Below are 20349 nucleotides of genomic sequence, written 5' to 3' on the forward strand. Positions count from 1 at the left end.
TAAAATTATTGGCCACCTTCCCAGAGCTGTTGTACTTTACTTAGTGCTTAAGTATCTAAAGAGAGAGGGGTCAGGCTCTCCCTTCCAGAGATGAGAAATCTCTTGTCTAACTGAGTTAGGCTGGGTATTTGGAGCTGTTCAGTCAAAGTGAGATCAGTTTTGGGCTATTAAAAACCTGGCATAGGTTTTGGAACCCAGATATCTCTAGATTTAAGTGTGAGCAGGTAAGCAAGTTTCTCTGGCTGCAAACAGAACAAACCATGGGTATTTTTAGTAAAACTTTTATTTTTCGTTGACTTCAACTATTGCTGCACTGAGTCTTGAAAAGCAAGACAGGTTTCCACACCACCACCACCACCTGGAAAGCAAGTTATATATACATGCTCAATAGGATTACTGGTTCATGGGATAGCTAATAGCTCAGCCTGGCTACCCCCGCAGCAGCACCTGATGTCCACAAATGCAAAGCTAATCTACCCTGGAAGTTTGTAAGTGAAAAGCCCCAAGTGGAAGTCCTTACTCGCTCCCAACTGGTAATGACATAACTTTTGCCACGCCTGGTCTTTGGGGGCTTTATATAGGGACTGGAAGTTGGTCTGGGAATGCTCATGATGGGTACGTTGATATTAGCTGGCTATGATTTATTTCTACCACTGTGACTGAAATATTTATGTAGGAAGTCCTTGTAAATGGCCTTAAATGAAATATACCCAGGCAAGGAATAAATGGGAGTGGCCAGTCAATGGGGGCAGGCACATGAGCCTTGACTGTCTTTCTATTTCTCTCATTCTCTTCCATTAAACCTGCTCTTGCTCTTCATTGTGACTCTGGTTCCTTGACCCCTTCCTGTTCTCCCAGTCTGTGGCCCCACCCTAGCCTCACTGACTCCTTCCTCAGTCTTCATTCCATTGTTTGCCACTGTATTGATTCACTAGCCACCACCCCAGAACTCTTCACCTGCTAGACCACAGGTGGCCCGTGGGCCAACATTCCTAAGTGCAGGCCAAACCAGATTAAAATATAATTGGAAAATATTTGATGAAATAAGTAAGACATAAATAATATTAATATGTCATTTTCTAAGGCAATATATATAGCCCACAGGGATCCTTTTTTATAGTTTCATGGTCCCCATTTCTATCTGAGTTTGACATAGCAGCTCTTAGACCTTACACCATTCTTGTCAAAAAGAGGTAATCTGAATCTTCCTCTCTTGCTCCTGGACTAATGAATTTAATTGGAAAAATACAAAATCAAGCCGATTTCACCCCATATAAGTTTATGGTTCATAACCTCATAACCTCTCTCTTACTTAGCAATCCTGCTACTCTACTCATGTTGAGTCAGTCAACTACCTAGTCAATAAACATTTAAGTGCCTGCTATATGCGAGGAACTATGCTAAGTGCTGAGGTTAGAAAAAAAAGGCAAAAGATAGTCCCTGCCCTCAAGGAGCTCACAGACTAATGGAGGAGATAACAAGCAAATATGTACAAACAAGCTTTATATAGGATAAATAAGAAATAATTAAAGACTTAAGAAGTGTTCAGAAAGGCTTCATGTAGAACATAGGATTTTGGTTCGGACTTAAAAGAAGCCAAGGAAGCCAGAAGCAGAGATGAGAAGGAAGAGCGTTCCAAGCATGGGGACAAGCCAAAGGAAAGATTAGATTCCCTATCCCATTCTTAACAATGATTGTTGCAAACCTCATCTTCCCCTATTCCTTCACACATATATATTATAGGGGCTGCTGGGTGGTGCAGTAGAAAGAGTACTGGGACTGAAGTGAGGAATACAATTTTTTTTTCTTTTTGGTGAGGCAATCTGGGTTAAGTGACTTGCCCAGGGTCACACAGCTAGTAAGTGTCATGTGTCAGACTGGATTTGAATGCAGGTCCTCCTGACTCCAAGGCCAGAACTCTATCCACTGCGCCACTTAGCTGCAAACATTTTAAAATCTGGCCTTGGACGCTGACTAGCTGTGTGACCCTAGGCAAGTCACCTAGCCTTGTTTGCCTTAGTTCCCTCATCTGTAAAATAAACTGGAAAAGAAAAGAGTAAACCACTCTAGTACCTTGGCCAAGAAAACCCCACATGGGACTGATGAAGAGTTGGACACAACTGAAAAATGATCAATCACAACAATATAGCAGATGACTTAATCTTCTCTATCAATGATTGGCCCATCTCACATAAGCTTCCTCAGCTTTCCTCTTCTATGCCTCAAAACTTCCAGCGTTATCAGCCACTTTGTGATCATTCCTTCTTGTAGGCAAGGAAAAAGATATCCCTCTTCTTTGCTAGTCTTATCTTCTTTGTGTGTCTTTGAGCCCTTGATCCTACCCCTTCCTGCCTTTTCAAGGTTCTTGCTCCAGCAGTCAGTCCCATCCCTCACGCATCTTCAGTCTATCTTCTCCAATGCCTTTTTCCCCATGTTCTTAAAAACAATCAGGTCTTCATAATCCTAAAAAAAAAAAGGGGAAAAAAAAGTCTTCCCTTGACCCTTTTATCCCGTTCGGCTACTGTTGGCTCTTTCTTTTTTTTTTTCTTTTGCCATACTTGAAAAAAGCCATCTTCACCCTGTGCACTGACTCACAGGATTTAGAGTTGGAAGGGATCTTAAAGCATGTCAAGTCCAACCTTTTTGATGAAAACTAAAAAAGAAGAAACTGAGACATTGTTGTTTGGTCATTGCAGTTGTGTTTGACTCTTCATAGACCCCATTTAGGGTTTTCTTGGCAAAGATACTAGAGTGGATTGCTATTTCCCTCTCTAGCTCATTTTACAGATGAGGAAACTGAGGCAAACAGGGCAAAGTGACTTGCCCAGGGTCCCACAGCTAGTAAGTGTCTGAGGCCAGATTTGTACTCAGGAACTCCTGACTCCAGGGCCAGCGCTCTGTCCACTGCGCCTGCTGGCTACCCTGAGACCTAGAGAGGTCACACATCTTGTCAGTGATCAGGCCAAAATTAAAACCCATGTGTTCTAAGTGCAAAGCCAAAGGTATTTCCACTCTACTATTGCGACAATCCTCACCCAAAAGCTCTCCACCACGGTCACTGGATTACCTCACATAAGTATAGCTTCTTAATATAAAATGCTATTTCACTACCCCTTGTATCTAATCTTGGCCTTTTGAATAAAGCATACTTCTCCATAGTCTTATTCAGGTTACTAGTCCCATCGCAAATTTCAGTGATTTCTGTGAGGTTGAATTTGAATCTTTTATGTTAAGATCCCTTTTAGAAAGTCAATTTCCTACTCTATTTCCTACATTGAGTCTGCTTCTTCCTCCTCACTCTAAAAACTCCATCCTCTGCCTTCTCTCTCTGCCTGCTACCTTGGCAATCTCATGCATTCTCACAACTTCAACTCTTAACTCTATGCAAACTTAGTCTCAAATAAGGCAATATATGTCAAAGTTCTTTGCAAACCTTAAAGTACCAATAACTTCAAATATATATTAAGTTCCACGAGGGCAAGAATTGTTTCATTTTTGTCTTTCTGTCCTCAATATTTAGCACACACACATAGGGGATGCTAAATAAATATATGCTGACTTGAATTGAATAACTCCCAACCAGTATTCTTAGCCCTGCCTTCCTTTCAAGCTCCAGACCTACATTTCCAGCTGCCCACAGAATAGCTCTTTCTGGATATCCCACTGGCACTTCAAACTCTTCACACACAAAACCAGCCTTATTATCTTCCCCCTAAATCTACTTCTCTTTTTTGACTTCATTATTTTCTGAGTTTGGAATGTTTTGTTTTATTTTTCATCCTTTCCAATATCTCATATCTAATCATTTAATATTCCTATCTTTTTATCCATCACAATTTCTACTGGCTCTGCTCCCTCCTATTTCAACAACCACCACCCTAATAAAGTTCTAATTGACACCTGTCTGAACTATAACAGCAGCCTACTAGCAGATCTTCTCACCTCCAAACCTTTCTGCCAGATATACCTTTCTTATTCATAGATAGGATCCAGTCACTCCCTCAAGGGCACCATACTAACTACCTACCAAGTGGAATTCATCTATCTTTGCCTGGGATTAAAGACTCCACACTCTGGCACCAGTATTTCTTTCCAGCCTTGTGTCATACAACTTCCCACCATGACTGCCAAAAGTGTACTACTTATTATATACTATTCATGCCCTGAAATTGCCTAATTCCATGCCTTTGCTTGTGCTCCAGATGAATGAATGAAAGAGGATTTATTACTTCCTATATGCAAGTGTGTGTGTGTGTGTGTGTGTGTGTGTGTGTGTGTGTGTGTGTGTGTGTATGCGCAACTAGAGGCAGCTTGGTGGCACAGCGAATAGAATGCTGGGCCTGGAGTCAGGAAGACTCATCTTCTTGAGTTCAAACCCAGGTTTAGACACTTACTACTGTGTGACCCTGGACAAGTTACTTAACCTCATTTGCCTCAGTTCTTCATCTGTAAAATGTGCTGGAAAGGAAATGGCAAACCACTCTAGTATCTTTGCCAAGAAAGTCCCAAATGGGGTCACCAAGAGTCAGACGAGACTGAAAAACAACTCAACAATAATATGCAAAGCACTTTGCCAAGCACCGGAGTTATAAATAGAAAGGTGATCTGTCCCTTGCTCTCATGAAGCTCACATTCTAAGGGGGGAACAATACCATAGGATGGTTCAGACACAGGGTAGATGGAAAGGTCTAATGGTCCTTAGATACTATAGTGAGGAGGAAGGTAAGGCCTAGTGGTCCAGAAGGGAAATAACCTAATTTTTCTAGATTAGAGGAAAGATAATTCTTTCAAAAACCATATCCATTTCTAACATTGAAGCATTTGACTCTGTCAAGGACTTTTATGACAAAGGAAGTTGCTATGTTACATGTACATTTAGAATTATTTTCCTTTTCCCATCTATTGGATTACTAGCTCTCCTTTAAATCCCAATTCAAATCATATCTTTTTCCATGGCAAATTTCCCATCTGCCCAGTCATCAGTGACCTTTAATACTTTTTCACATTTCTCCCATCTTCACACATGTGTTATTTGGACTTCTCATCTACACATCTTACGTATGGTTTTTGTTATATTTCTTTTTGTGTGTGTCATATCTCTCTACTAGACTGTAAGTTGCATGAGGGATCCTAAATCTTGATATTTCACCCAGCTGAAATGAAATTGGATAGAACAATAAATAGTGCTTTGGCAAGATCCTAGCACATTGATTTAAGGCCTGCTAATCACATTATTTGCTCTACTCCTTATGTGAAATGCCAAATGTGTGGAATTCAAATGGTCTTGTGCCAAACATGTGGATTTCTTTAAATAAGGCAAGAAATTCTTGATTAAATGTGATTTAAAATGGTGCCTCACTCATTATATGGACCCTGGGCAAATCACTTAACCTTTCTCAGGAATGGGAATAGTAATTGTACTTACTCATATAGTCATTGTGAGGATAAAAATGAGATAACACAAGTAAACCACTTTGCAAATCTTTTTTTTTTTTGGCAATTGAGGTTAAGTGACTTGCCCAGGATCACACAGCTAGTGTCAAGTGTTTGGTCTGAGGCTGGATTTGAACTCAGGTCCTCCTTACTTCAGGGCCAGTGCTCTATCCACTGTGCCACCTAGCTGCCCCAACTTTGCAAATCTTAAAGTGCTAGATATTATTAAACAAATAAACAATTGTCCTTAAGGCTAGACCTGTAAATAGAAGTATAAGGGGGGTGGATGGATCAGCAGAGCACCCTGACCAATACACATAATGACTGTACAAGATGTAAGCCTTTGGAACTTTCCATAGCTATATCCCATGGAAGGTCCGAACATCTCACTTGAGGAGATTCTGCAACACTCCTGAGACTGACACCGTCACCTCAGTGCCAGTTGCAAACGGAATCAGCTGAGAACTTTATCATCTATAAAAAATCCCTATTTAGCTTGTACTCTGTTCAGCTAGGATCTCCTTCATGGTAATGGCAAATGCCTTTGGCAAGCATATATCTGCCTGTTTTATGATTTACCTGATAATGATTGGAAGGGGAAAGGGGCCATAAAGCAGGATTATTTCTGTTGTTACATTTTTCTTTTCCTACATAGAAGGAATTATGCATATAGTTTTGACATATGCATGGGAAACACCTTGGTGGTGGGTCATATAGGCAGAATTGTGCTCTACTGAAATGGATATATTTTTAGATTAAATGAAAAGCACGGTGAAATCTTGTGTTCTCCACTTGTTTCAGCTTTACCAACTGTGTGGCGGTAAAAATGTCATCTCAGAAATATCACTTGCAAAAGCCTGCCTATTCCCTTCTAATAACCTTATTGAGGGTATGAAATAAACCTCTTTTAATATGTAAAAGCAGCAATAGTTGTTCATTTCTCCCTGTGTCCCCTCACACTGGAGAGAATAGATCATTTAATATAGTGATTGAAACCTAAAACCTGCATATGAAATCAGAAGTGTGCTTTCGAGAAAAACTGAGATTTATGGAAGTGCATGGCATGAAGTGCTGTGGAAGTAGAGTCCCAGATGTCTATATGTGGATGCAAACTGATTAAGTAAAGCACTTACTGAAATTGCTTTCTGAACATTAAGCTATCACAAATAAAACATAGAACTCAAAGTGAGAAAGTTCCTTGGGAGTGGGCGTTACACAAGAGGCCAATCATGATTTAAAGCAGATGTGCCTTGCCGAAAATGTTAACTAACATCTGGAAATTCACAAGTAAAATGGTTGAAGAATGAGAAGTTGACTCACTTATTACTTGCTTTATTAGTGTACTCGTTCAAACAAAAGGATGGAAATAGCTCAATGGCTCAGAATTCTTCTCACTCCTACTCTCTCTGTTTGCAAGGCTGTCCTTCCTGTGCAAAAATTACCATATTGTCCAAATATAGGGTGTATTTTATTCCAAATCCTCTTTGTATAAGAAAATCTGAGCATGGTCTAGACTTGATGTTATTAGTAAGGGCAAACCCATATATGTTTTTCTTTCTGAGAAGATCTCAGAAGCACAAAATCTCAAGAGTTGGAAAAGGACCTGAGAGGCCACTAGTATAACCTATACCTGAATGGAGGGGATGGGGGGGGCGGGGGAAGAAAAGGAAGACTCTCCTTTATGGCATAGCCTGTGCTTGAAAAGAGGAAAACCATTACATTCTGAGGAAGCCAGTTCCACTTTGAGATAGTTCTAATTGTTAAGGAGTTTTCCTCCTCACCAAATCAATATCTGTTTCTTTATGGTGTTGCAGGAGAACTGCAAATAAAATATATCATCACTTCAGCAATATCGGTATTATTTGACAGAGTCTTTCATGATATCCTTGGAGACAAGATGGAGAAATGGAGGCTAGATGGATTATATTAGTTGTTTGGGTTCAGAATTGGTTTTCTGACTGGATCCAAAGAGCACTGGTTAATAAACTGATAGAAGTAGGCCAAGGATAGGTCCTTATCAAAACTTTACCAACTGTGTGGTTCTAAAACTGTACAAAATAAGAAGTGTGCTTTCTAGAAAATCTGAGATTTATTGAAGTACATGGCATGAAGGTCTGTCCAATTCCACTCAGCCTTTTAATGACTTACAGGATGGCATGGTTTGCGTGGATGGCATCATTGTCAAATTTGAACATACACAAAGCAAGGATGTATAGCTGGATGACAAAACTGGGATCAAAAATATCTCCGCACACCAGAACAGTGAGACTGCAGTTAACAGGATCAGGTTTAACAAGGATAATTTGTAATGTCCTGCAGCTGGGTTTTTAAAAAAAAAAGGAAATTAATTGCCCAAATAAAAAATAGGGGGAAAAAAAACAGCTTAGCAATTCATATCAAAAATGCCCTGGATGTACAGTGGAATACAAGCTTGAGATGAATTAATAGTGTGATATAGCAGCTGTCAAATAGTCATTTGAACTAATGCTGCATTAGTAGAAGTATTGAAAATGCCCAGAATAAGGGAGGTGTTCACCTTGTTATACTCTGTTCTTGTTGGACATGTCCAAAACGGAACTCATCACTTTCCCCCTTAAACCTACCTCTCTTCCCATAACATCCCCTTTTCTGTTGGTGACACTATAGTCATTGTGACATAAGCTCAAAACTTTGGGGTCTTCTTTTGTTCTTTCCTCTCCTTAACCTCGCCTCCTCCATCCAATCAATTACCAAGTCCTACTGATTCTGCCTCCACAACATCTCTCACATTGGCCCTTTTTCTCTACTTAAAATTACAGAATCTCAAGAGTTGGAAGAGACTTCAAAGGTCATAGAGTCTCCTCTAAAACATACCTGGCCAGTGATCATCCAGTTTTTGCTAAAAGATTTCTGGTGAGGGGGAAGCCACTCTCTCCCAAGACAACTCATTCCACTTTTGAACAGCTCTGATGATTACAAAGTTTTTCCTAACATCAAGCCTAGATTTGTCACTTTGCAACCTTCACCCGTAACCCCTAGTTGTGCCCTAGCTCTGGGCAAACAGCACATTCTTCCCAGTGGAAGTCTCCCCCATCCACCCAATACTAGACTAAATATACCCAAGTCCTTCAAATTATCTCCATATTGTATTGACACAAAGTCTTTAACTATCTGGTTTCCCTTTCCTGGATGTTTGGCAGTCTTTGAATGAACTGCCCACAACTAAACATTTTAAGCCAGGTATGGTTTGACCAGGGCAAATGTCTGAACAGATGTACTGGAGACCAAATTTCAATCTGACATCAGTTCTTGAGTGAGTCTAGCCATTCAACTAGATCGGAATCCATCTAATTGTATTACTAACTAGCAGCCCATATCTCTCCATCTTGTCTATAAGAATTTGGTTGTTTAGGCATTTCAGTTGTGTCCAACTCTGTGATCCCATTTGGGGTTTTTTTGGCAAAGATATTGGAGTGGTTTGTTGTTGCGTTCCCCAGCTCATTTTACAGATAAGGAAACCGAGGCAAACAGGGTTAAGTGACTTGCCCAGAGTTACATAGCTAAGTAAGTGTCTGAGGCCAGATTTGAACTCATATCTTCATTACTTCAGGCCTAACTTTCTAATGTCTACAAGTACGAAAGAATTTGTCAAAAACTTTACAAGAATCTAGGTAAATAATGCCTAACCTTTAGTAACCCTATCAAAAAGGAAATTAAATTCAATCTGACATGACATGCTCTTGATGAATAGTTTGCTGTTTGGTTTTTGCTCTGGGTTTGTGTTTTGCTTGGGGTTTTTTGGTTTTTGTTTTTTCCTGGAATTAATCATCCATTTGATAATCCATTCTAGACTTTTCCCAGGAATCAAAGTCAAGTTCATTGGCCTACAGTATGCAGACTCAGTTATCTTTCCCAGTTTAAAAAAGTTCTAACATTTGCTCTTCTTCGGTCTAGCAGTACAGCTCCCAAGGAGCAGCTAGATGGTGCAGTGCTGGGCCTGGAGTCAAGAAGACTCATCTTCCTAAATTCAAATCTGTCGTCAGACACTTACTAGCTGTGACCCTGGGCAAGTCACTTAACTCGGTTGCCTCAGTTTCTTATCTGTAAAATGAGCTCAAGAAGGAAATGGCAAACCTCTCCAGTATCTCTGCCAAGAAAAACCCAAATGGGGTCACAAAGATTCAGATGTGACTGAAAAACCACTCAACAGCATGTATCAAACACTGTGCCAGGGGCTGAGGTTATAAGCAATATATTTCTTATTATACTTCGATGGCATTTAACAAATAGTTATTGGACCAGAATGAATTAGATTAATCGGATTGGATTAGATACCATTAGATGATGCAATGGAGTGAGGTTCCCCTCCCATCATCCCTACTCAAGCTCCTATTTTCCTCCTCCTAAGTGAGAGTACTTGTCTTCCTTTTTGCCTCCAGAGCAAAGATTCCTAATTAGGTTTCAGGCTCTGAGGATAATTGTATATCTACCATACAGATAATACTCTGTTACCTAAGAATAATCCAGCCAAATGCCAAGCAGAAACCAAAGGATCCAGAAAGTTTGTGTAGGCCATTGTCTTGCAAATCAGCATTGCCCATGGTGTGAAAGCAGCTTTCTCACTCGGGCTAGAACAATAATGAGGCTTGTCCTTGCTCATTGTGTTTTTTCCAAAGGCTTGGAAAGCACAATGAGCAACATGCCTTGGCCTGTAGCAAATGCCAAGCCTTTTTTGAGGAAGAACAACAGAGTTCTGCACATCTAATGCTGAACTGACTTTATACCCAATGGAGGGTCCAGGGAATCAGATTCCCCTCCTTTCAGTCAGATTCACAAAGGGTATTTTTGGTTTAAAACACACACACATACACACACGAAATTAAACATTCTAGGGTCAAGGTTTTCAGGAAAAACTTCCAGAGTCTCCTCTTAAAACAAAGCTGTGACTTTGAGGGGAGCTTCTTGGAACTTCATGAAGGGTGCTCCCTGGGTGGAGGAAGATATCTGAGAAACTTCAGAATATCTAGCAATAATTAGAGGCTAGTGAAGTGCCTCTGAGACACTGGTCCATCAGTGAAAAGGGGTTTGACTTTTTGGTTCCTGGCTGAGTACTCAAAGCAACAGTGAGGATTACTGGATATCTTCTTTACTCCCAGTTCTTAAACCCCACACCACATACCCAGGGAAGGCATTAGGATGAATTATGAGGTTGGTGGAGTTCGGTCCTGAACCACAGAATCTCTGAGTTAGAAGGTACCTGGAAGGTAGGTAATCTGGTCCAACATATAAATAAGCCAAAGCCTCCTTTGCAACGTCCTGATGAGAGGTCGTCTAGTCTTCACTAATGGGGAATCTTTCCCAAGACAATCCGCTCAGAGCCCTAATGGTTAGGAAACTTTTCCTTCTATAGATTCTGTCACTTCTATCTGCCTCTCTGAAACTGCTACCCACTGCTTCTAGTTGTACCAAGTGAGGCTCTAAATTTATTCATTCAATGAGCATTTTCAAGACTTGCTATGTGTAAGGTATCATGGTGGGGGGTGGGGGATATATAGAGACAAAACTGAAAAAGTCTTAGGCCTTTACATTCTATTGGGATGATGGATAGGTAAATATAACATGTATTATAATTATATTATATATTATAATTGTAATATTTATATTATATTATATATAATTATTTATGTATTTATACATAAATAATTATAATAAAATGTATACAAGTACGTGCAAATTACCTTGGGGTGGGAGGGGGGTAGAAGGGTGGGAAGAGAGAGCACAAACAGCTGAGGGAAAGGGGAAAGGCCTGAGCTTAGCCTTAAAGGGAGTTAGGATTTGAAGAGGAAGAGGTGAAGAAGGGAAGCATTTTGGCATGGAAGATAGCCAGTGAGAAGGAACAGAAATGGCTAATAAATGTGGTGTATGAGGAGCAGCATGGAAGCCGGTTTGACCAGAATATAGGGTTCCTGAAAAACCAGTGTGGGCAATAAACCTGGAAAGATAGAGTGGAGTTAGATGATGAAGGGTCTTAGGTGGCCAGAAGGGTTTGTATTTTACCCAAAGGGCAATTGGATACCTCTGGAGTTTCTTAAGCAAGAGACTGATGTGTTCCAATTTGTACTTTAGAAATATCAATTTGTCAACTACATGAAGAATGGAATGGAGGGGAAAGAAAAGACTGAGGCAGAAAGACCAATTATGTGGTTTTTTCAGTGGCCCAAGCTCTTGGGGATAAGGGCCTGGGGGGGAAAAAAAGGTGTTAGTGATGTGATAGAGAAGAAAAGGTGAGAGAAATGTTGAAGATGTGGTTATGTGTTGTAGTTTGTCCTTAGTTCTTGAAGAGGACTATAACATCAGGAAGATGCCATGACTTGCAGGTAAATTGGATCTAAGCAAGGCAGGGCTATGCGAAGTCACCAACCTCACTTTCTCCTCCAGAGCCACCTGGGTCCAGTAGCTAGATATAGATCAGGACAAGTGGAAATGGCCTCAGATGCAGTGGAGACCTTGGCTTTTTAAGCTAAGGTCTTTCTGAGTTTTCACTTTGACTGAGGCAATGATTAGAGCTGTTTAAGAATCGAGCAAAGGGATGGCCCATTTAATAATAATAATAATAATAGTCAAAATGGGAGAGGAAGACACTCAAAGGTTTCTGGCCAAAAGAGAAACAAATTACTATTTACATTTACTCTGAGCTATCAGGGCCCAAAAAGTAATCATTAAGTTGTGCTTGGCCAGGAACCTATTGTTGGCCAATCAATGACAGCCAGAGTGAATTGGGTTTAAGGCCTGGTCTTTAAGAAAGAAATCTAGCCAGTAAACTCCAAGATATCAAAGTAGGTTTCAGCCATCAAAATTTACCTTCTTTCGGGCACAGTACCCTCAGGTAAGAGCATGATACATCATAAGAGCACAAGATGGGAGGGGAGGAGAGGGGCTCAGTTGCCCAACTGGAATTGGTCAGTTGTGCCCAGTGGGGCAGCTCAGACTACTCACAGACTATGGTTTGTCCTTCATTCTCAAAGAGGACCATGACATCAGGAAGGTCATGCCATGACTTGCGAGTGAATTGGATTTGTGAGGCAGGGCTATGCAAAGTCACCAGCCTCACAGACCCATCTGGGTCCAGTGGCCAGACAGATCAGGACCACTGGCAACTGCGAAGGTGGATTCACAAGATTAAAGAAGTCATTGGTTGTAGGAGTGTAGGGAAGAATGGAGAGTCAAGTATCAGGGGGGAGTCAAAACCATCCCACCCCATTTTAGCCTAAATAACCAGGTGGGAACTGTCTAAATTTCTTAAAGTCCTTAGACTTAAGTGCTAAAAGGTCCTCAATTGATTATGACCATCACAATGACACTGCCTATAAATTACCAAACATGGAGAAGTGATTGATTTCCAGAAATTGGGGCAAGTACATTTTCCAGCACATTCCTGAGGTAGAATCACTGGGGGTGAGGGGTGACAAGGTAGAGAAACCTTGGCTTCCAGGCATGTCCAGGTCTCCTTTCTCCCTGCCCCTTTAGCCAGAGAAAGACCTTGCAGGTTCTGAAAGGTCTAGAGTATTTTGGATTTCCTGTCTTCCCACTGGTGTCCCAACTTTATCCATGGATCAGCTAATGGCAATGGACTGATGCACACAATTTCACAGTAATTAAGGAGAGCTTCTTGAGCACCCCATGAATAGGAGAAAAGAGCTTCCAGTAACCAAGAGCTGTTGAGTTACCCTTTCATTACCTGTATTCTCTAAGCTTGAGCCCGTTTTTTCCCTGGATTATACATGTACATGTGGGAATAGTGCGTTTCATATATGTGTGTTGGGGGTGGGGGAGAGGAGGACAGGACATTTTGTACCAACTGTTCCAACAACAACAGTTGTTGTTCAGTTGTGTCCCACTCTTTGTGACCCCATTAGGGGTTTTCTTGGCAAAGATACTAGAGGGGTTTGCCATTTCCTTCTCCAGCTCATTTTATAATTGAGGAAAGCAGGGTTAAGTGACTTGCCCAGGGTCACACAGCTAGGAAGTGTCTGAGGCCAAATTTGAACTCAGGGAGATAAATCTTGACTCCAGGCCCAGCACTAACTGTCTCTTACTATACCAACTTAGTAAATACTTCATTCTAAAAGCTGCTTAAAGCTGGCAATTAAATTAATTCTCAACTGATAAACCTTGTAGGAAAGCACACTGGTGGGGGCTCAAGAGAATCACCATAGACATAGAATCCTCAAAGACATTGTGAGACTACTGAGGGGGAGATATAGCTAAACTTAGTGGGCCTGAAATTTATCTCAGGGAGAGTGGGAGTTAGGATAAGGATTCTACAAGGAGGATTCTAATAGTAGGCTAGCATTTACATAGAGCTTTTAAGGTTTACAAAGCAAAGTGCTTTACATATATTATCTCATTTGATCCTCACAATTACACTGGGTTTGTGGCTACAGTGCCACCTAGCTGTGCCCCGCCCCAATTTTATAGGAAACTGTGGCAGACAGGTTAAATGACTTGCCTAAGGTCATACAACTAGTAAGTGCCTGAGGTCAAATTTGAACTCTGGTCTTCCTGACTCCAATGTGTGACCTACCGAGCTACTTCCCTGCCTCACAACTCCAAAGTTATGAACCTGAATCCCTGGAAGGATGGTCATGCTTTTAAGCCAAATAGGGATGTTAGGAAGAATGGTAGGTTTAGGGGGGAAATAATGACAGGTCAAGTTTGAGAAGCCTATAGGCCTATCAGTTTGCTACAGGCTCACTGGATTATAAATTTAGAGGCTTAGAAGCCACCCCCTCATTTTACACATGTGAAAACTCATTTGAATTTGAACTCAAGTCTCCTTGACTCCATTGCACCATCTACTAGAGCTAAGAAGAGCAACTAGGGCCAGGTTTATAGAGCTGAGAGTCCTCTTTAGAGAGGTAAGAACTGAACCCCAGGGGAACTTATGAGTACTACTAAGAGAAGAGAGGCTGCATAGAGCACTGGCCCTGAAGTCAGGAAGACCTGAATTCAAATCTGGCCTCAGACTAAACACTTGACACTTACTAGCTGTATGACCCTGGGCAAGTCACTTAACCCCAATTGCCTAAAAACAAAAAAATAAGAGACAAGAGGAGGAAAAAAAAGTTCCAGGACAGAGCTATGGTCAGTGGCTGGGTCAGGATTGGTGATCCAGCCAAAGAGTCTTAGAAGAAGCATCCACACTGATAGAAGGAAAACCAACAGCGTATAGTGTCCTGAAACCCAGGGAGGAGATGGAAAGAGAGGGTAGTCAACGGTATCAAATGCTGCTGAGGTCAAGAAGGCTGAGTACTTAAGAAAGGCCCTCAAATTCAGCAAATAAGGGGCAGCTAGGTGGCACAGTGAATAGAGCACTGGCCCTGGAGTCAGGAGGACCTGAGTTCAAATCTGGCCTTTGATACTTACTGGCTGTATGACCCTGGGTAAGTCACTTAACCCCATTGCCTAGCCAAAAAAAAAAACAACAACAACAACCCAAACAATCAAATTCAGCAAGTAAGAGATCACTGGTAACCTTGGGAGAGAACAATTTCAGTTAAGTAATAGCACTTATATAGCACTTTAAGCCTTACAAAGTACTTTACAAATCGTATCTCCCTAACAGCCCTGGAAGGTATATGCTATCTTGTTCATTGCTGTTCAACTCTTCATGACCTCATTTGGGGTACTCTTGGCAAAGATACTGGAGTGGTTTGCCATTTCCTTCTTATTTTATAGATAAGGAGACTGAGGTAAACAAGGTGAAGTGGCTTGCCAAGGGTCAGACAGCTGGTAAGTGTCTGAGGTCAGATTTGAACTCAGGAAGAAGTTTTCTGACTCCAGGCCCAGCACTCAACCCACTATGCCACCTGACTGCTATTATTATCCCCATTTTACAAATAAGGAGAATGAGGCAGACAGGAGTTAGATGATGTTGCCCAGTGTTGCATAGCTATCAGCTAAGTATCTTCGGCAGAATTTGAACTCAGGTCCTCCTTTCCCTACATCCAATACACTGCTCCACCTTGCTGCTGAGTAACACAGTAAAAGCCAGATGGCAAGTGTTTGAGAAGATCCAAGTAGAGCAAATCTAATCCCTCTTTACCTGATGTCCTTTCTCAAAAATCTGCCAACCAGACCTGAACATAATGAATTCTGGATGCACTTGATTTAGGACCCAAGAGATCACAAATCAGAGCTACCAACTCTAGCTTTTTTAGTTCTTTCTTCTACCTTCCAGAGGTTTAAAAGAGCACCAGATTTGTAGGAAGAGGACCTGAGTTCAAACCCCAGCAATGACACTTACATAATATTGGACAAATCTCTTAGCCTCTCTGAGATTCAGTTTTCCCATGTTTAAAAAGAGGGAGGTTGAATCAGTCGACTTCTAAGCCTTCCAGTTCTAAACCTGTGATCATATGACCCAACAGTCAGTATGTACCAGGCACTGTGTTAAGTGTTGGGGATATAAAGAAGAGCAAAAAACAGTTCCTTCCCAAGAGGAGCTCACAGTCTGATGGAGGAGACAACAAGCAAACGCATCTATACAAACATTCTAGATGCAGGAAAAATAGAAAATAATTCATAGAGCAAAAGTATTAGAACTAGGAAGGTTAGGGAAAGGCTGCCCGGAGAAGATGAGATTTTGAGAGGAGGAGGCAGAGCATTCCAGGCCTGGGGGACAGCCAGAGAAAGTGCCTGAAGCCAAGAGACTGAGCGTGTTGTTCTAAAAACAGGGAGGCCAGTGTTACTGGGTTAAAGAACACCAGGTGGTAGCCAAGCAAGGTAGAGGGATGGAAAGGTTTGGAAGAACTGCTATGGAGAGTGGGGTAGTGAGTTGATAAGGGAGATAAATGTAGAAGGATTGCCCAGCAGCATTAAGTTGAACTCCTGACTTTAAGACCACTGATAAATCCACCAGGCCACATTACCTCTCTTCTAATAATTAAAGCTATGGGGGCAGCTAGGTGGCGAAGTAGATAGAGCACAGGCCCTGCAGTCAGGTGGACCCGACTTCAAATTCAGCCTCAGACCCTGCTGTGTGATCCTGGGCAAGTCACTTAACCCCAATTGCCTCCAAAAAAATAACAATAATAATTATAGCTATTAAATCTTACCAGTTCTCTGGGGAATGGTGAGCTACCGACCACTGGAGATGTTCTAAAAGAAGCTGGATGACCATTTGTCAGAAACGTAGATGGGATTCCTGCTTCAGGTGGGTTGGGTTAGATGGCCTTGGAGATTTATTCTAAAACTGCAATTCTATGATTCTATGGGGAGTAAAACCTCCTCAAATAAAGGCTAAGTAGCATCCTGTCAGCCACTGAGAGAGAGAGATTGTGTCAAAACCACTTTGCAGGGATGTCGTAGAAATGATCTTTGCTTTGAATGGAAAAAGAGGGAGATTGTGGTAACACTGTGTTGAAGAGGGAAAATCCCAGACTAGGCTGGAGAGTTTTCCTAAACAACCTGATAATAGGGCATGAAAGTGTTTTCTCAACCACCTGAGAACATAATAAGAGTGCAGGTGATTGTTTGCCATTGATAGTATTGAGTATCAAGGACAAGAGGGTCATCAACCATGTCAAAGGCTGCAGAGAAGTCTCTTCAATGAGCCTGATGGAGTTAGAGGGCTTTAGTCAAAAGAAGGCAATTAGTGGGATTTGGAGAAACCCCTAAAGGATTCCCTGAAAGGATCAGCCATGTTTTTTTTGGCCTAGGTAAAAAGCAAGAAGGATCTATCTATGAAACAGGTGAGAAGAGAGGGAAGAAGTCAGCATCAAGGCAGAAAGGGCTGAGCTCTGGAGGAAGCTCTGCACTCACCCTTGTGCTTGTAGAAAACAGCAAGGCAGAGAAGGGGATGGCTCTCTTCGCCACCGCTCCTCCTCCATCAGCAATGGCATCTTGCCGCAGAAGCACCTGCAGAGAGGAGACAAGTTAGCCAGACTTGCGAGAAAAAAGTTTCCTCCCGTCTACCTTTTGAGAAATAAGGGGTTCTTTAATGACAGAGTTCTTCTTCCACAAAAGCCCAATCACTGGGCCAACTTTCTTATAGACTGCCCTGTAGGGAGTCAATTCTCTGGTTTTGAACAGCCCACCCTGTTTGCCCAAGTACATGAGTACCTGAGAAAAAACACCTAGGCAATCTATATTCACTGTCTCAGTGGCTCCTCAACCAGATTTCTTGTCTCTTTCTTTCGTATGTAAATATGACCACTTGAGGCCTGAAAGGGCTTTTAGCCTTAAGCCCAGTAATTTCATCAAATAGAATTGGGGGGGAGGGGGTGAGAGGGACAAAAATCAACTAGGGTGTCCAGATCTTACAGTGGCTGTTGGTGGGTATTGGGGGAATTCGGGAGGAGTATGATACTGTTACCTCTCTTAGAAGTCAGATCACCAAAGTCATAGAAACCCCTAACACTGGTAAAACAGTATAGCCCTAGGCTCACTGAGGTAGAATGCATGTGAGTTGGGTGGGTGGAAAGGAGCTAGCCTCCTCAGGCTTTACATTTACCAATGGCCTAGCCTCTAGCCTTCATTCTTTTTTTTCCCTCCCTCCCTTCCTTCCATCCTTCCTTCCTTCCTGCCTTCCTCCCTCCCTCCCTCCCTCCCTTCCTGCTGTAGAAAGTTCTGTTGTATATATCAGATTGCTTGCTGTCTTAGGGAGGGAGGAGGGAAGGGAGGGAGAAAAATTTGGAACTCAATATCTTACAAAAACGAATGTTGAAAACTATCTTTTCATGTAATTGAGGAAAACACAAAATATTATTAAGTGCAAAAAAAAAAAAGTTATGTTCACTCAGTTTCCTATTGTTCCCAGCCCTGAGGGGTTGGTTGGGGGGAGGTTCTGGTGGGGAAGGAGAGAACAAGTCTGCAGTTTTTGTATCACCTGTTCTTTGTCACATATCCCTACCAGCAAAATGTCACGTTCTTGGTACCTCAGGGAGGAACTGAGATACAGGGGCCCCACCTCTTTTGCTGCTATGGACCCATCTGGATTATCTTAAAGTTACCTAAAGAAGAAAGCTGTCCCCACCTAGAAGCCATTGGTGATCTCCAGAGATCAGCCCATCAATGTGCTGCTACCTAGGCATACTTATGATAAAATCCTTTTAATTCTCTTTGTCCCGAGTTTTTGTCTCGTTAATCAGGGTGAAAGCCAAAATGAAGAATTTTCCTTTCAACACTGCCTTCCTTCCTTCCTTCCCAGTCATTTTTTTTTTCTTGCTTGAGGCTTAGGGCCTCTTTTCATAGAACCCTCCTCAGCTGCCCTCCCAGAAAATCCTGGGACTCTTGACAACCCTTGTTATAGGTGGCTATAGCTTCTTAAAAGCTGATTTCCCTGGGTCTTAAGGAGTTTGCAGCCTATTAAGAAAACAGGTAGCCAGAATTTCTCTTTGGCTTAAATTCCTAAAGTGGAAAGAATTCTCCCTTTCTACTAGGGATTTCCATCTGAAGTGTCTTATGAGCTCTTTGACTACTGATTAGGCTTTTGAGTCTAACAATCCTTATACATTATATCTTTATAATAAAGATTTTGGAAGCTTATTTGAATGAAGTTCAGCTCTGAGTTGCAAATTTTAGAAAGTCACAGGTATAAAAAAAGGCTTTCTACACTGTATTCTAGGTACTATAATTCTTCACAAAAATAATGGTTTCCTTTAGTTCCCCTTCTAAGAGTAGAAGACTTGTTAGAGTATTGATTAGAAATATTGGAAGTCCCCTAAGAAAATAGAGTTTTGTCTTTTCCAAAATTTAGAATGACTCTATCACTCAACCATGAAGAAGAAGTGGTCCTTCTGAATGCTAACATGTCACAGTTCTCTCAGGTTGCCTCAGGGGGTGTGGTGAATATTGAATGTCCAGAAACCTACCTAGAATGCTTCTGAAGGACAGGAAGGTAGATGATCCTAAATATGATCTTGAGAAATAGAGAGCCTCCTGAAACAACAGGAAATAAGGCTTTTATTGCCAGAAGGGAACCCCAGACAAAAGGATGGTGGGATATAATAGAAGAAGCTCTGTCTCAAGTCAGAGGTCCTGTGTTCAAATTGTACCTCTGACCTTATCTGTTCCCTTGGTCTGATATTTAATTTTTCTGAGCTACTTTTTAAATGAAGGGGTAAGGGCTCTGGGGCAGCTGGATGGCTCAGAGCACTGGCCCTGGAGTCAGAAAGACCTGAGTTCAAATCTGGCCTCAAACATTTACTAGCTGTGTGACCTTAAGTAAGTCACTTAATCTCTGTTCATCTTAATCCACTAGAGAAGGAAATGGCAAACCACTCCAGTATCTTTGCCAAGAAAACTCCATGGACGGTATGGCCCCTGGGTAATGAAGAGTCAGATGAGACTGAACAATATCTACAAAATAGCTCTGGACTTGAAATCAGGAAGACCCGACCTGCCTCAGGTGCTTAGTAGCTGTGTGACCTTGGGCAAGTCACTTAACCCCAATTGCCTAAAAAGCAAAAAGAAGAAAAAAAAGAATCAAATAAGCTGACATATATATGGGGCTTTGCAAACCTTAGAGCATTTCTATAAATGCTAGTTATTATATTATTAGAAAGCCACTGAGGTCCCTTCAAGCTATAGGGCTGTGGAAGGCTCCTACATCTTTGTGGCTTTGTCATCACCAAAATATTTCATTACCTAAAACAAAGATCTGGCACCAGGGGCATTCTTAGCACACAGGCCATACAAAAGCAGGCAGTGGACAGATTTGCCCTGAGGATTGTACTTTGCCAATCCCTGCTTCGGATATTGAGAAATTCTGATGATGACAAAGCCACATGTTTTCTTCAGAAGCCAGTCACCCACAGAGGGGGAATATTCTCTGTACTTTGTGAGTTTTTCTGCAAGACTACTAATGAGCTTGGTACACATCGGTTTCCCAACACCTGTTGGACTAGTTTACATGGCAACAATGAAAAACGTTCA

General features: G+C 41.6%; 1 long non-coding RNA gene across 1 annotated transcript; it reads right to left on the reverse strand.

The window, feature by feature from the left end:
* Positions 1 to 265: 265 nt before the first annotated feature.
* LOC110215545 (uncharacterized) lies at positions 266 to 18718 on the reverse strand. Its single transcript, XR_013483071.1, has 2 exons — positions 17236 to 18718; positions 266 to 358 (listed from the first exon to the last, which is right to left on the reverse strand). It is a non-coding gene; the product is annotated as an uncharacterized LOC110215545 (long non-coding RNA).
* Positions 18719 to 20349: the final 1631 nt, after the last annotated feature.

Source organism: Phascolarctos cinereus, unplaced genomic scaffold, assembly GCF_003287225.1.
Source record: "Phascolarctos cinereus isolate Bilbo 61053 unplaced genomic scaffold, phaCin_HiC Scaffold_726;HRSCAF=1367, whole genome shotgun sequence".
In the NCBI taxonomy this organism is placed as follows: Eukaryota; Metazoa; Chordata; class Mammalia; order Diprotodontia; family Phascolarctidae; genus Phascolarctos; species Phascolarctos cinereus.